We start from the raw sequence: 17975 nt of genomic DNA, 5'->3' as shown, positions 1-17975 counted from the left end.
GCAGTCTTGCTCTGGTTGAAAGCCTGGAGTATGCCTTTTGGGAATGTATCATAATGCTCATTTTTGACTGGATTTTGATTACAGCCAAATTTCCCATCACCAACTTTACTATCCTGTATAAATTTCAGAAAGGTAATTATTATTGTGTTGGTTGCACATCAGGGGTTTCTGGAGGGAAAAAACAATGATTACCTTCTCTGACTTGTTAGATAGCCATAATTCTGGTAATTTGTGAAATTCCGAAGTCAAACGTCATTAAGAGGAACCTTCTAGCTCATTCAACTGTCCCTTGACTGCAACATCAGAATACAATGGATTTGGAATAAAAGCTTGGTTAACAAGACACCAAAGCAGTGTGGACACCTGTTAGTTCCCCTATAAAAATTTTTAAGCAATCATTCTTAAGAAGAGAAGTTGGTTTAAGTGCAAATTAATTTCTGCCATGAAATACTGATTTCTTGAGCATGTTCAGATTAATGCCTTGCTGAAAGTTCAGCATGTGGGGCATGCTAACAGTCCGTCTACACAGTAATGTATCTTCTTCATATACTGAGCAGCTAGGAATATAATACATCAGTGTTGCATGTGTTAGAAATACATCAGTGTTGCATGTGTTTTTCCTGGATTTGAACTTTTCTTGCTGTTCAGATTATGTCTAGTCAGGCAAAACCGAGTTTTTTAGTATTGGCTTTGTTAGCAAGAGTATCTCTGTTTTCTTCCATTAAAGGTAAAAGATGCCTTTTTAAAAGATTGTAATCTTAATCTAGTCAATGTGGCGCTTGGGTTGGTGAGAACAAACTTTTGGTTCATTTCATTTGGCTATTCTGGTAATGTGTATGATGAAAAATTTCAATCTGCCTTACAGAAAATTTCTACTTACATCTTACTATGTATGCATTTAGTCATACAGTTAGTATACCATAACTATTACCCCTGTAAATAAAAAATATACCAATATATTTACTCAACTGAAGCAGTCAGTGCCTTGGCTCCTACTTTTTGTACGTGTGCAGACACCAAAGACAATGTCACCAAAGAGGTGTTACTTGATCAAAGAACAGTAATTAACAGGCATGTAAAAGTTTCCATTTGTAACTAGCATTTGACAGGTATGTGTGTTCTACCTAATGCAGAATTCACTTGTGCTTTTATAGCAGTATCATAATTTCTGATTATGAAGTTTTTAAAACTAGTCAGAATAGAAAATATCAGTAAAACAATGGAAGTACATAGACTGCACATAGATGGAACTTAAGATTATTAGACAAAAAAAAAGCAGATTTTTGACTAAAATAAAAAGTTAGATTCATATGAGAAATACATAAAGAAAATATTTCAAAACTGCACCATTGTTGCCTTGCAAAAGTCCATCAAGATGTATTTTCAGAGTATGACTTACTGGTTTTTAACATTAGTTTTTCAGTGATTTCAGTTTATTAGGCTTATGTAGTAGAGTCTTTAAAATACTGAATTTGGCTGAAATATAAATGGTAAAAGAACTTAGCTGGACAGGGTAACTCTAGTTTATTTTGGCAGTTCTAGATTTAGTCCAATATACTTATATTGCAATGTGAATATTTGAAGTCTATGTTTGAGCTTAATTTTCTGTCTTGGTTGTGATACAGCATAAAAAAAGGCAGATATCCCATTGTAAGTGTGGTGCTGTAAATTCCATTTTACAGTTTTTGATCATTTCAGTTGCTGAAACATTCCTAACAAAATGCTTTTTACATTACAATTATTTTGTCTTTACTGTTAGAAAACCTATTAATTTATATGCAATAAAAACTTCTCAATCTTGCACCCTCTATGGGTCAAAACTTGACAGAATTGTCTTCCAGTTTTTAGAAATATTCAATTCATTAAAAAAAAGAATTAAAGTCATCACAAAGATGTCAAAATGTAATTTTTAAAGGAACTAACAAATACTGTAGTAAAAAGGTATTTGTAGTAGGCAAGATGAAATCATAGTGGATATTATTGCTGTGTAACACTAAAACACATTGAGAAAAGCAAGAGATTTATCACTGTTTGCTTGAAGGCTCAGGCTTTGGAGAAAGTAATATGGAACTGAAATTGACCAATTTACGTGACACAACATGCTGAGTAAATAATTAGGCTTTAATGATGGAAAATACCAATAACATTTTTCAAATGGTTGTATTCCCCTAACTGCAAATTGTCTGTTATTTTGAGATTATTACCCTTATAATAAGGACAAGTATAAATTATAGCTTGCAAAGTTTAATTTGTTCCATGCTCAGATATGTAATAGAAAAGTAACAATATTTATTAGTGTTTGAAACACATAGGTAAGTATAATTTTAACTTTACATGTGCATCACATGGGATCTTCAATATTAATGAGGTAGTTTAAATTTTTGTTATATTTTTAATATCAAATTAATTATGGTAGCTTATAGCTAAATACTTTTAAAAAAACTACTACAAGTCTGTGTCAGGTTGTTTCTCAGTCAGAGAAACAGTAATAATTTGTTACTTTCCAGACATGTTTTCTTACACTAATGTGTTGTGCAACTGTATTTACAATGTTTTGTATACATGTTTTTAAACAAGATGCAAAGGAGAAAATACAGGTATTTTTTAAAGTATTATTATTTTTCAAAAAGTCTATAAAGTCTTTGAGCTGCACACATGCTGAGGTAATGCACATATAAGGACTGTGCACTGAGTGATTCTTGGCCTCAGAAAAGCTGTGTGGCACTATAACTTGTCTAATGAAGTCTGTGAAGTCATTGTTGCTGTTGGGATCGCAGTACACTCGCACTTGATCACCATAAAATGCAATTTCAGTTATATCTGGGTTTGTTTTACTATGACAGTTTGGAATTTCACCTGCAATGTTGTATGTGTGCCAGGATGCAGGCATGTGGTGCCTGTAAAACAAGGAACAGTGGTTTTGTGCAGCTTTTGAAATTTCTTTTTAAAGAAGGAAAGAAATGCAGCGTACCTTAGGGAGTAGTGTAAGTTTTGAAAAGTAATCTACATCCTGCTCCACAGTGCTAAAAATATAGAAAGAAAAAAAAGAAGCCGATTTGAAGAATAGTTTCATTTAGTTTAGTTTGACATTCCATATATCTATTTTCAATGTACAAGAATCAAAAAGGACCAAGATACTGAAAATGTGAGGTTTATAATGCAAAGAGCAACTCAACTTTAACTACTCTATAGTGGCACTATTCATGCTGCTATAATAAAACTTAAGAACGTTTAGTGATTTTTTTTTCTCTACAATTATTCAAAATTACATTACCCTTACTGAAAACTGAATGGCTTTTAGTGAATTAATTAAACTGTAGCTGGTTTGCCATCTGGGTGCTGCTTGTTTAGCTGCTTTCTCACAGAAAGATTTTTCACTGAATAAAGAATATTTTTTTTGTTAAAAGACAGCTGCCAGACAATAATTTTTAGAATAGAAATGATACATGGACTATTAATTGTTATCAGGTTAAGTTTTGGGTTATGAAGAGGAAACTACTTGGACATTTCTTTCCAATTTTCAAATTTCTTTTCATTCATCCCCACACACCCCATATCCCCCTCATTCCACGTTGCAAAATGCACAGGCTCTTGAAATATAAAATCTGTTTATAAATGTACGAGAAAATAATTATATTTTACAGCAAGATCACCCATGACATTATGTTGGAGTCCAGGGTATAGGCTAGATGTAGAAAAGAAAAAAATAGGGAAGGGGGGAATTAACTAAATCTGATTTTTATGGCTCAAGTGGTTTCATTAAATTAGAGTGCTGTGTGCTACTGTTCATTAATGAACTTGTGCCATATGCTTTAACTGTTCTGGTCAATAGCTGATAAAGAAAGGCTTGTGTTTAAAAAAAAAAGGATAAAAATATCTTTGTGATGGGCTTTTATCAAAGGACTTACTTTGAATTTAGTAACTACTACTGAGGCAATATGGCTCGCAATTTGCGACCCAAAGGTAGTCATACATTATTGGAATACAGCCTACTGCGCTTCACATTACACAGATGTGAAGGCCTGATTATAGCTGCTTCATAATTAACAGTGATCCGATTTGTTTTGTGGCATAAATGGTGCATGTGTAGAACATTAGCCATGGCACTCTCATTCAAATTCAACTCAAGGGCTCAGCGGCAGGCGGGTCATGAGCTTCAGGGAGTAGAAGCACAAGCTCCTCCATATGTTCTTGCTGCATCTTACTATGGCTATGAGTGCAAGATAAGTTCCCCAAAGAACCTAATCGTGTTCTGTAATTACAGCGCGGCTTTCTGCTGGCTAGAAATGAGGGAGAAGCTAAAACACTCCCTCATCAGATAATTTGTAAATTACTTTACATGGCGGATGCCGAACTCAGTTGGTTTTCAACTGCTGAAATTATAAATAATTGTAACAGATGTGGCAATATGGCTGGCCTCCAATAAATGAGGCCCTTGATAATTTGGCCGACCCTTTGACAGGCCAATTTAATAAAATGTGAACAAAATCTTCTTGCTAATAATTTATCATCCCTTTTCCCAATAGAATAAATTTAATTACCCTAGCAGTTAACAAGGTCACACCCAGATGCCAAACTCGGCTACAGTTTTGATAATGCAATCAGGAATTGAGAGGTGATGACAGCGTTGTTGTTTTTTTCATTACCTGGCTTCACATAAACACAGGTGGCGTAGCTTTCTTGTCAGTTTTTAATAATTACAGGCTATTATGGAATGCATAGTTAGCAGATTGAAAACCACACTTTAGTGAATTTGTTTGAGTATGATTGAGGTTCTAATGTACAGAGATGATAATGCATAACAAGCACAGTCCCTAGTTTACACCATTAGTGCACAGGTTTGATTTTTACTTGTGATAATAGTGTAATAGTTCAGTAGACAGCAAAGTTACTTTTTTGGAGCAGCCTCACCATCATACAAAGGTTTATATTTTTATCTTTCTAGTGCTGAGACTCAGTAAAAACTCAGAAAAATGTGCTTTTTTAAACTTACCTGGTAACTTCCAATATGGAGATATATCTATATCTCTCTATCTATCTGTCTATCTATCTATATCTTAAAATAGTTTAAAATCTTTGAAGAAAGACTGTCTTCATTTGGTGTATTTGGTCTAGTTAAATCACCTGGTAATCAGTTAATAAGCTTTTTAAAAACTAAGATGCCAGAGGAAATGCTGTAAGAGTTCTTAAGAAAAAATAAGAAGAAAAAGCCATAATACTTACTAGAAACTTCTAAACCAGAGTTGTAAAGCTTTGTTCCAATAGTATAAAGATATTTTAATCAATGTTTACTTGGGCTTCTATGGTGTTGCAGTCTGTTTTTAATGTCTACTAATTATAATGTATTAAAGAAAATAATACTGATGTTTTAAACTTTTGCTTGCTGTGCTGTGATCAGTTTTATGGAAAAATACCCAGTTTTATTGTGTACTTGCTGCTAAAAAGTTGCCAGTTCAACAAATGCATGAGGAAATGAGTGGCTAGTTTGACAAAAAGGCTTAATGAAATCCAGCCTTGTCTTTATGCTTTCAGTGATTATTCTTCTAAATGCATTTTCAGACTACAAAATGGTTTTCTTATCTTGTAATTGCATATTTTTTCTGATAATTTGGGGCATTAATTGTATACCAGGAGGTCTAGTCTTCCTGATGAATAAAATAAATCATTCATACCGGGTTTGGGAAATCTTTCTGGTGTAGTGGCCACATGGCCTTCAGAAAGGAATTGCACCCTTTTTTCACCTCCCTGTTCTTCTGATCTTAGATGATCAGAGTGTTCTTTTTATATGATATAAATCACGTGAATTTTGGAGGATGACAAATATAAGTGTTTTTTGAGGGTGAATGGATGGTGTAAACTCTTTGTCTGACTTGTAGCACATTTTGGCAGCTCAAGGGGACATATGAGATCAAGGTCCAGTCTGAGTAAGTTGCTTTTCAAGACTTGTTGCCCATCTTAGATGTATTTGCAGTGAATAGTCATGAGGCTGTAATAGGATGCCCAAGCTGCAGAAAGGAGTTTGCAAAGGATGCTGTAGTGAGCACTGCCTGTGACTTCGCTGGGCAGCTTTTTAACTGAATAACAGAATAAGAGGAAACTCCTTCTCAACAGTTCATTCATCATGGCTTTGCTTGGCATATGGCACTGGATTCCAGGAGTTTTGACTGAAGGAAACTTTGAGGTATGGGTCATAGTCTAGTTGGGTGCCACAGATCAAAATTACTATTTTCCTAATTCAGGTATTCTGGTAATCCTATATACCTGTTCCCTGGTCTGAGCTGTATGTCTAAACTTTGCTCTGTTGCTGAGCCTTTAGTTTTTACTGAAGCCACAGTGTGCCTCCTGACCAGTTTGCAACAGAGTTGAGCTTGCATCTAACTCACAGAAAGACTGTTGAGGCTCTTCTTGTTCTCTCCTAGCCCATAGTGTTGGTACGGTGCAGTTGGTGTTAGCACAGCTTTCTGCTAAGAAAGCTGAGCACATGCACCCATAAGGAACAGAAGAACCTGTTAAGCTGTGTAATTAGTCCTGAAGCTCTTAGATATCCATTCCTTTGGTACCTGCTCTCATTTGCCAGTTCAGAAAACTCATGCAGAATAGAAATATGATGGAGCATAGCTGTATTTTTTTCCATGTTGTTTGTACTGCTTTTGATAGGTGACAACAGTGGTATTGGATTCCCTTCTCTAAGTACAGTGGATGGCTCCCTATATACTACATGTTTGTGGCAAAGGTGGTGCTTATGCTTCAGCTTGATTAATGCATCCAGAAAACCATCAGCTGAGTCTCACTGTGAAAAGACATGTAAGAGTAGTGAGATATCTACTTGATAGAAATACATATTTTCTTGATTATATTTGTTGTTTATAACATAAACTAAAATTCTGACATTTATTTGGAATATATATTTTGCCTGTAAGGGAAGTTTCAGTATCACAATAGACACGTGATCTTTCGTAAAATAACGTGATGTAAACTGATTTTGCTGTGTGAAAGAGGAAACCATTACTCTGTTAATCTAGACCTTGTAATACAGTTGGACTCTTAAGATGCTTGAACCTGAGAGAAAAGTTTTCATTTGCTGCACTCAGCATGTAGATGGATAGACTGTGAAGAGGGTCACCATTGTATGTACACTGAAACGATTGTCTCATAGAAATTTTAGTTTTAGACATAGGATTCAGAATAGACTTTAGGAAGTGAACCTTTACAGAATTCCCTGGTGAGTTACTCTGTGAGTTACTGTTTCAGTTCATAAAACGAAAAATTTAATGATCATTCTGAGGCAGAAGCTGTTGAAGAACCTCTTAGATTGCGATTTTCTGCCTCTCAGATTGCAGTTTTCCGGATTGTAGATTTTTGATCTTTACTATGAAACTGGACTCCATCCTTCATACAGGCCTTGAATGTTGAATGATTTATGTAGTTTTGAAACTCAGTATTCTGCTTTTTTTCCTGATAGTGTTAGGATTTTTAAATCAGAGTTCCATTATAGTCCAAATTATTTGCCTTTTTGGCCTTACTATTTGTAATACTTCCCATCTTAGGTTACAAATTAGAGTTTAGATGTAAAGTTAGAAAGTGAAAAGCCAAGGTCACATTTCTCTTTGAGGAACTGATGGAATTGCATTTCACAGAATCATAGAATGGCCTGTCTTGGAAGGAACCTAAAGATCATCTAGTTTCACCGTGGCCATGGGCAGGGATACCTCCCACTAAACTGGGTTGCTCAAAGTCCCATCCAACCTGGCCTTGAGCACTTCCAGGGGTGGGGCATCTACAGCTTCTCTGGGCAACCTGTTCCAATGTCTCACCACCCTCACAGTAAAGGATTTCATTGTAATATCTGGTACAAATCTCCCGTCTTTCAGTTTGAAGTCATTGTCCCTTGTCCTGTCACTACATGCCTTTGTAAAAATGTTGTTCTTTTTTCATGCGTAGAAACTCTGTCTTGTTCATGGAGTCATTTTTTTATACAGAAAAATTGGTTGTTCTCATAGTAACCAAATCTTTTTACTAAATAATTTGGGTTTAGTAATTCTTTTTGCTCTTAACCAAAGATACCTGGAGCACAAAAGTCTGGAAGTATAAAGTTAAATTGACATGGATATGAAACAAAAGACCAGAGAGAGAAATTTCACCCAGCTTTCTGTCTTGGGAAGGTCTACTTTAATGTATAAAAAAAAAAAGTTTAACATTCTCTTGATATTTGAATAAACAAAGTCTTTAGGCTAGGAAAATTAAAAGAATATTTCTCAGTTATTCAAGGATATGTTAAGTTTAATGGAAAATTATACCCAACTCCTTTTAAACTGGAGTCCATTGATAAGCAAAACTTTTGTTTTTAAATTGATCTCATCAGGTTACATCTGGGTTCTTAGAATTTCTGAAAATGAAGAAATTTGACAGGTATGCTTAAAAAAATTGAGCAGGTTTTGAGGATATTTTAGACCCCAATTCTATAGGTAAGTATGTTTTGGTAACAGTTTATTGAATATTTTGTGGTAAAAGCATAAGCATTTTGGAGGTGTACGTTAAGATCTAAGACTGGATTTGTTGGATTTAGTTTTCCAAGAAATATGTCTGTATAGCCATTTGCACAGAGACTGTTGTAAGGGTTTTATTAGAAACTGCGCCTTTACGGTATTTTATTTGAAATAAGTATCACAGCATGGTGATTTCTAGGGATCTCTTTTGGAAGAAGAAAAGAGTAGGAAAATAACCTCAAAAGAAATTAAGAATAATACTGTTTATGTATTGGTCCTATTGAAGTCAATAGTAGAACTTGCACGGCATAGAGGAGCAAGGTTTTGATGTAGTCTGTGACTCTTACATGGAGTTATGTTTTAAGGCACTCGGCATTTCATTTTTTAAAGAAAAAAAAGTACAATAAGAAGTTAATCATTAGTGAAAATTCTGTAATTCTTATGGGTTAAAAGTCAGCAGCAGCGGTTGGACTTGAGGATATTGAAGGTCCTTTTCAACCTAAATGATTCTATGAGCACTTAACAGGTGTTACTCTTTAAAGTAACAGTAATGTGAATTTAAATTGTTGTAACAGATTGGAATTGTTGACTCTTTTTTGAATTACTAATATAATTGTAAAGCTCCACATGGAGCTCTTTTTTTACATGCAGCTGAGGAAGATGTGTGTGTCAAGTTCATAGGTTTTTCTGGTTTGGTCAAATTTAGAAATATATCCTCTGAGAGAAGGCACAACCACCCCTCCCCCCCCACCAGGTTTGGGAAAAAAATAAATTTTCCTTGAGGGAAAGTGAAGGAGATAAAAACTATTTATTTAACAAACACATGGGAAAAGGAAAATAATGCTAAATAATAAAAATCTCTCACTGTGGAGAAAAAACCTGGGAAAGTGTTAGAGTCCTCCTTTGGTCTCCTCGGAGCTGGGGCTTGGGCCAGGGCCAGGCCCTCTGCGCTTGGTGGAAAGTCCTCCCAATGTGTTCTGATATTGAAGCAGTCCAGTAGAAAAGGAGAAAATCCGAAATTCCAGGGAAGGAAAAAAAGTCCAAGTCTCAGTCTCTCTCTGGAGAAAAAGAAACTGAACAACTGGCCAGAAACTGACTGGAAAGCAGCAAGCCGGGTGCTTCCTCGCTCCCCTGCTGCAGCTGAAAAAAAAATCTCTGTCTCTGTGTGACCTTGAACAAGCTGCAAACTGCTTTGAAAAAGTTTTGCTCAAGTTTTCCTCCCCCCTCTCAGGCTCAGTTTAAAGGCATAGAAAGGCACAAAATTAATTCCTTGGCATAGGCAGCGATATGGGATACACATCATAAAGTCACCCCAAGACATAGGTGTATTTCTCATTTGTAAAAAGAAAGAATAAAGTTCAAGTAATAAAATCAGTTCCACATCTTAAGTGTAGCTACATATCCCTTATCTACTGACACTATTTCTGTCTTCTAGGTTTTGCTGGATTTTTTTCCTTCTTAAATAGTGCTCAGGTTTTGTTCAAACAAACATGTGGTCCAGCTTTCTTTAAAGCATTCTTTTGAATTCATGGCTTGTCTACTCCTCATTTTCCTGGTTTTTTTTTTCCCTGTGTGTTAATTATCTAATGTTTATAAACAGGCCTTTTACTGATCATAGGTAGTAATGATGTCTGTTTGCAACTACATATGGCCTAAACTATGCAAATGAGGAACGGAATTTATAGTCAACAAAAGCATGGGCAACTTCTACTCTCTGACAAATTTCTTACACTTACTTTATGAGAAGAGCTGTGGTTTTTCTAAAACAAGTGCTCAATATCCTTAATTTGTATTTATTTGTTGAAATTGTGAGTTTATATTAGGCTTTATGAAAAGCATCATGTACTGCATAGAAATAAAATGGCTATACCCATTAGTCTGTTTCTAAAAAATAGTAAGCTTACTAAGGTGTTTGCTTGATCGATTTTAATCAACTTTCGACCACCTCATTTCTTGATTGGCATGAATTTGGAGATTTATTTACTTAACCTTTTTTTTACACTGCTTTTTCTGATTTTTGTCAGTATACCTGACTTGTTTTACATGGGGAATACCAGTATTTGAGATGGTAGTACCAAGGGATAATTATACCTAATTTTATCTTCTCTATTGAAATAAGTATTGGTCTTAAGAATATGCTCAAACAGTTGCAAGCAAGTGCTGTTGCCAGGACCTTGTTAATAAGGGGTAAAATAAAACTTGTAGTTAGTCTTAAGAGTGTGTCTTCTGGATGAAGTTTGTTGGTTGAAGACTTTACTGCTTGCCAGCTGCTTGTCATTGCTGTCAGAACACCACTGGCAATGGAGTTCCATGAGTTTCCTCTCATCAGTGTAGTACCAGGTCAGCTCAAGCCACTTCCATTGACTTTTTAAACTAACCAGCCCTTTTAGTTATGCAATCAATCAGGGAGGTGTTTTTCATCGTTCCTTCTCCAGCAGTGGCACTGAGGTGCTAACCTCTAGCTGCCTGGATGCAGTATTAAAATGTGGGAATTTTACCATCTTTGGCACAGCTGTTTGAAGATGAATGTGTGTCCCCAGCCTTAAGGCACTGTGGAGGAGGTTTGAGGTAGAGCATTTCACTTTGTGATTGCCATAAGGTGGCACAACAGGCATATTGCTGCTGCTTACGCTAAGCGTAGGAAGTTTTGCCCAGTACTTGTAATGGAGTAGAGTGTCATCACAGCCAGGTAATGAAAACTAAGCTGACAAGGAGTCAGTCATCAAGCCACGGTAACTTTACTACTCTTGGTCATGTGCACACAAGTCTGCTACTGGATATCAGGGATATAACTTAGAGTAGCTGCTGCCAGTGAAATGTGTCCTGTCTGAACAGGTTTGGTAACTAGGCCAAATTGATCGGTGTGCAGGAGCATTGTATTGTGCCAAGGAATTGCTGCACATGGATTGATAGCTAGGAAAGGTCCTGGAATTTAACAATTTAACAAAATAAAGTACCTAGCTTGAGTAACACTGTGACCTAAAATCTATTTTTTCTATAAGTCTCTTCAGTTTGACCACAACGCTTGTGCTGAGTTTAAGGATGTAATGGGGACAAGTTGTAGATTTACGTCAAAAAAGTTCTTTTCTGAGGCAGTTCTTAACTAACAATAAGTTTATTTACAGAATGTATGTTTATTTACAGAATATGCAGTTAAAGGTTTTTTGTTAGACCAGTGATACTTACAACTTGAAGTTTCACCAGAAACAAGTCCAGACGGTGCAATACTTTGTCAAGAAAGCTTGATAGCATGTGACATACAAAATACCATCGAATAAGTAGAATAAGTTGCTGCAGAAGAAACATCTGTATAAAACAACCATTTTTAAGAACGCAAATTTGGATTTGGAAGATATGGTAGTGGTCTGAAAATGTTTACTTTATATTTTGAGATCTGGTTTTGATTATGGATTAATGAGTCATTTTTGAAAGCAGAATTATTTGCAGCTTTTACATGTTTCTGTAATATTGCTAATATGTTTCTCTGGGCAGTTTTATGTAAATGGTGTGTTATGGTTTTGATTTTTTGTTACCAATATGATATAACTGTGCTGCCATTTTCTAAATATTTCAACAGCCTTTTTTTAAGTGAACTAGAGTGCTGTATTACAGTGCAATCATATGAAATTGAACTTTTATAGAAAAAATTGAAAAAAGCAGGTCTTAACCTAGCAGAGCATAATTTGTACACTACAGCTACTCTGGAAAGCAACAGTCTAAGGACTGGAAGAAAGCATGAGGTAGGGTAGTTTTATTGTCTGGTGTATTTGTGTCTAAGTCAGGCTGGTGAAGCCAAACGTTTTTGCTCAAGGGTCCAGATAATAATTTTAATATCTGTTGACGCTGCTTATAATTCTGGAAGGTTGTTTGAATAGTTCCTGTGTTATCTGCCAAAGACTTGTTAAAATAGCTGTTGGGAGTAGAAGATTTTTACCTTATTAAATACTGAATAAGGGATTCCTAATTAAATGAACTATTTGAAGGATAAATTCTTTGTAGGTTTGCTAATATGAATATTTATCAGATATTTTGTGGTGTTTATCAGAATGACCATCTTTCACTGTAAGGAAAATGAGAGAACTATAAATGGTTATTATGATTTTTTAAGTGAAAAAGATTTTTTTTTAAAAAAAATCTTGATTTTTAGAGGGGGATATAGTATTTTTTCGAGGAAGAATGACGATGTCCTTTGAGGTTTATACATTCAACTTTGTATAGTGCTGGATTGCCTCTTTCATTGTTTCTCACTGTTTAATTTAGGCATTAAATAACAGTAACAGCTATAAGCTATAGTAAAATGAATGACATCTGTAAATAATCCTGTGATTTAAATGGATCTATTAAATTAGCTGTAATCATGATGCTTTTCAGTGTGTTCAGACTCTTCCTCATCTGTTTCTATTGTGATTGTATAGAGTATGGGAATCTTGGAAGAGATCTCCTTAACAAGTTTGCAAAGGTGAACATGATTCTGAATGGTATAAGTAATGTACAAGGGTAGAACATCATGTCTGCTTCCTTAGAAACTTTCTAGTTTATCCACATATGGTATCTCATAATGTTTTCTTTGAAAAATATATGGCTTGTTCTTTCTTAATGTCCTGCACTGGGTGCTAGTTTTGGGAAAAAACATACTTTAGAACATTTGTTCAGGAGCATGTTGTGGCATTTCTGTGACAATGTGCTTAAGAAAAACCAAAATGCTACACAAGCAGTGCAGAGTGAAGAACAGAAGGTGAGAAACAGCCCGGCAAACACCAAGGTCAGGAAGGAGGAGAGGGAGGAGTTTTTTCACATGCTGGAACAGGTATTTCCCTGCAGCCTATGGAGAGGATCACTGTGGAGCAGATGTCAATATTACAGCTTGTGGAGGGACCCAGAGCAGATGGATATTCACTCGTGGAAGCCACATGGAGGGGAGTTGATGCTGGAACAGGTTCCTCTCTTACGTGAACTGTGGTCCATGAAAGACAAGCTGTGGAATAGGTTTATCCTGAAGGACTCCAGCCTGTGGAGAGGCCCAGTGCTGGAGCAGGGAAAAGTGTGAGGAGGAAAGAATGGCCCAATAGGAGCTGTTATGGATTGATTGTAAACCTTCCACCTGCATGGCTCAGAAGGTGGTAAAAAAGTCAGGAGTGATGGAGGGAAGTTGTGCCTGGGAAGCTGGGAGCTCCTTCTGGGTAGGGAAGAAGGTGTTGATTAATTTTTTTTTCCTTATTTCTTATTACTTAAATATATTTTAAGTGGCAGTAACTTAAATTGATTTTCTTCAAGTTGATTCAGCCCATGATGTTGAGTGGTAAACCCACAAGCTTTATCATCCTGTTTTCTCCCTCTGTCCTAGTGAGGAAGGAAAGTGAGAGCAGTTGAGTGGGTGTTTGACCCTTTGCCAAGGTTAGCACTCCACAGTGTTATTTTCTATTTCCTCAGGGGAAAGTAAATGAGTCTGCTGTGTTTGTCGTGAATTGTGTCAAAATAAAGCAATTACACCTCCTTGATTAAAACTGAATACAAATTTTTAAGCCTATTGTAGAAAATCTCTTCCTGTTTTGATATGTAGATCTGAATCATGTTCTTTCAATAGTCAAGGTTGTTTGATATGTCCACTTTTTCACAAGTGCACACAAGTTTCTATTAAAAATTTTGGGAACTCAACTGATGAGCTACAAATCCTTTGTATTTAGGCAACACAGTAAGTGAAATTTTGGAAATACTCTGGATTTTCTAAAATAGAAAGGTGGTACTGCTGCGGTAGTACTTTACGCTTTACCCTTTTTCCCTTTCAATGAAATATCTTCTCATTAACTCATTGTTCAGCCTTTTATCACAAAATTATTTCTGACAGAAGTTATTAGCACATGATTTGACAGAAAAAATATGTTGGATATTCAGTCTTTGTTTTAAAAAGATGACCCTTTTGACTTTACAAAGACTGTTGTGCTGCCCCTTCATTCCCCCTTATGTACATTCCCAGGATACAAAGAACAAATAAGCATGGAATCACTTCTGATCGGAATTGCACTGCTTTGATGACTTACTGCTCTGAAAAGATTTTGAAGGTGTTGAAAGAAGGAATAGGTGGAGAGGTGTTAAAAAGAAGAGCCTGGTACAAATCAGAAACTTGGCGCTACTGTGATAAATCGGGAGGTATGGCCACATGACTAGATGCTTCCAGCTGTGTTTGTATATATGCAACAGCATATATGCCTCTATAGCCTTGTGTTGGTTTCTTTGTGAAATGTAGAAATCCGCCTTGCCTACAGTCATACAGAGTAACAGAAACAACTTATTCTGCAAGAGCTGGTTAAAAGCTTTGTTAAATATGCATGTCATGTCTTTTACCTTGATACTGTGATACTGTTAAGTGTTACAGGCAACTGTAACCTTCATAAGTCCAGTCTCTGTGAAAAGTGGTATAGCTGTTGCGTCTGATAGGAGTCAGTTGCTTGACCTTCCTAGAGCTCTTTTAGAAACTTACACTTTGTACCTTTTTGAGCTTTAGATGATTTCTGTTAGCTGATTAAACTGACATTCATATGTGTGCTGGCTGATTCAGTAGGGTTTTGGGGTTTTCTTACAGCTAGGCTTTCCCGTGGTATGATGCATGGGAGTTAGAATTGCCTTCTATTCATATACGTTCTATATCATTCTTCTAAGTCTGTAGTGTCAAGATACTGAAAGGCATGTTAACTTGCAGTACTGGTAAAGTTTCTGTTGAAGAAACATAGCGAATCAAGAATTTGCTGTTTTTCTTCCCTAAAAACCCCACCTGTATCTGGTCAGTCTTGGGTTCAGCCTCAATGATGTTTCTGTTTCTTCAACTGATAAAAACATTAAGATTTCTGGCCACTGTCCTCAACTATTAAGATATTCCAGGAGCAGTTCTGACTTCCCTGCTTTGGTTTGGGTTTTGCTGGTTGGTTGGTTGGGTTTTTGTTTGTTTGTGGGCTTTGGTTTTTTTGTTTTGGTTTGGTTTTGTGGGTGGTTTTTGTGCTTTTGTTTTTTTGTTGTTGTTATTTATTTTTTTTGTCATTTTTTTGGTTGGTTGGATTGGGTTTTTTGTTTGTTTGTTTGTTTTACTGGCTTGTTTTGGCACTTTATTAAACACAAAACTTGCTGAATTCAAGAATGTGACTATTTGCAGCTTCATCCCGTGGTGTCTTTCATGGCGCAGACAGGTAAGAGAAGGTTGTCTAGAATTAGGCATATTTTCTTTTTCTACTTGTGTGCCTCCATTACCAGTTAATGTGTGTCCCATCTACTTACCTGCTATTTCTTTATGTTAAATTTTCTGTTACAAAGTGTTATATCTATTTCATATTACAGACTCTGTTTATTTCTGATTTTCTGCTATTGCTATTTGGTTTAGTCTTTGGTAAAAATGTTTTAGGAACATTCAATGAAAAGTCTTCTGATCTAAATTCCTTTACTTACTTGAATTAACATTATTCACTGATAAAATTGGAGGGCTTTTTTACTCCGAAACATGTAGAAAATTTTTGGAACATTACATTTTGAAACATGATATACATTTCTGAAGATATTAAATACAGATATGTCAGAATTGTTCTGTAGAATCTGAGGAGTGAATTAAAAATTATTTCTTTATATTTGGTGGCATCAGGAGCAGTAAAGTTTGCACTTGTGAGAAGGGTATTACAGATGCCATCTTTCAAACTGAGTTTTGCAGCAGCCCTCAGCTATCCAATTACAGTGTATTTTACTACACAATCTCTTTTGTCTTGATAGGACTTGTTGCCTCCTTAGCAAAGATTTTGTTCAAACTACCTATGTGCAACTGTGGAGCCCAGACCCAGTGTCCTTTATCCACAGACCTTTAGTCTGATCACTAAGAAGGTAAAAGCAATAGAATATTCTTAATACATGTCACCAATCCCATCCATTGTCACAGGGAATTATTTCCATATCCATAAATAGTTAACAGTTTTCGCTGTTTCTTTACGTACCTTGGCTCTAGCACAATCCTAGGTAGCTATATATAAACTCTGTGTGTATATATATATACATATATATATATACGTACATATATATATATATGTATACAAATGCTTACGTACTCATCGTATGTTATCAGCTGTGACTAGACTAGCAAGACAATGAATTTTATCTTTTTCTCTTTTTCTTTTTTTCTCTTTCCCCTGTTCCTTCTTGGCTTTTCTCTACCTATGTATTCTTAACAGTCTGGCACTGGTTGATCCACTTCTTTTCCTTTGTTGTCCTTCTCTTTGGCAACAAGTAGAGAGCTTTGACCTTCTGTTTCTGATTTCAGAGAAACTATGTATGTTCCAGATCTTCTCTATACAAACATAGTGTTTAGATAGAAAACAATTCTTGAAGAATAATGATTTATGATTGTACTAATATATGGTCATATAATGATTAGGAAATGTAGAAAATAGGGGGTTTGGGTTTGGGGGTTTTTTTTAAAGCTCTTCGTTTTATTCAAGACATCTGGGACTTCGAAGATGCATATATTTTTTTGGTATTCAGATTTTAAATGTACTAAAATTCTTTCCAGATGTTAGTTCTGGGTTTGTGCAGGTGGGTTGTTTTGGTTTAGGGTGGGGTTTTTTGTTGTTTTAGTGGTTTTGTTTTGGTGGTTTTATTTTGGTTTGGTTTGGGGTGGTTTTTTTGGTGGTGGTGGTTGTTTTTTGGTGGGTTTTTTTGTTTTGTTTGGATTGGTTTTGGTTTTGGTTGGGTTTTTTTTGTGAGGTTATAACAATGTTTTTTTAAAACATTTTGCTTGGTTGTTTGTTGGGCTTTCTTACATCACTTTCTTACTTCTCTTTCAGAGGCAAAAGAATCCTGAAACCAAATGACAAAACCACACTGGAAATATTAACATTCATATATAGGAATATAAATATCAGATATTAATGTTTTCTGATATTTCATGATAGATTCTTTTTCTCCTTTTTGGAAACCCGTACTATTTAAAATGAAACTGTGATATATGATGTCTTGTAAATATTTCATACTGGAAGGCAGTGGTCAAAGAAAAAAATGCCAGCTGCTAATTAAGATACTCTTCAAGATTAAATTATTTTAATGGAATAGTGGAAGTATTGACGTATGCAGTATTGAAGAAGAATTTATCTTTGATTCCTTTTATTGTACATCAGTTATTTCACAGTGAAAGTGGCATAATGCAACAAGAATAATCACAATTTATCTTAAGTTTTTGTTTGACTTTATGTATTGGCACAATGGATTTTACCTTATTGGCATTAACTGTGTGTTAGTATTTCACTGTTCTTAACCAAAGTTATTCAGAAAATCTGAAAGTCTAATTTTATGAGGCCTTTCTTTCTTTGCCATAAGGACTTACGACATAGAATGAACAAGAAAGCTGCCCAGTTTAAGTGTTACTTTCACATACTCTTTCTCCAGATTGCTATATGAAGCTGTACATAATATAAACACATATTCTTGTCTCTAGTTAGTCACATTATAGTTAATGACCATATG

At 35.5% G+C, this 17975-nt stretch overlaps 1 protein-coding gene across 1 annotated transcript in view; it reads left to right on the top strand.

Annotated features, from left to right (window-relative positions):
* CNTLN (centlein) overlaps positions 1–17975 on the top strand; it is a 198954-nt gene that overhangs the window by 79336 nt on the left and 101643 nt on the right.

Source organism: Corvus cornix, chromosome Z (genome assembly GCF_000738735.6).
Source record: "Corvus cornix cornix isolate S_Up_H32 chromosome Z, ASM73873v5, whole genome shotgun sequence".
In the NCBI taxonomy this organism is placed as follows: Eukaryota; Metazoa; Chordata; class Aves; order Passeriformes; family Corvidae; genus Corvus; species Corvus cornix.
Note: the sequence above shows the minus strand (reverse complement) of the source record. Positions and strands in the feature narration are given on the sequence as shown.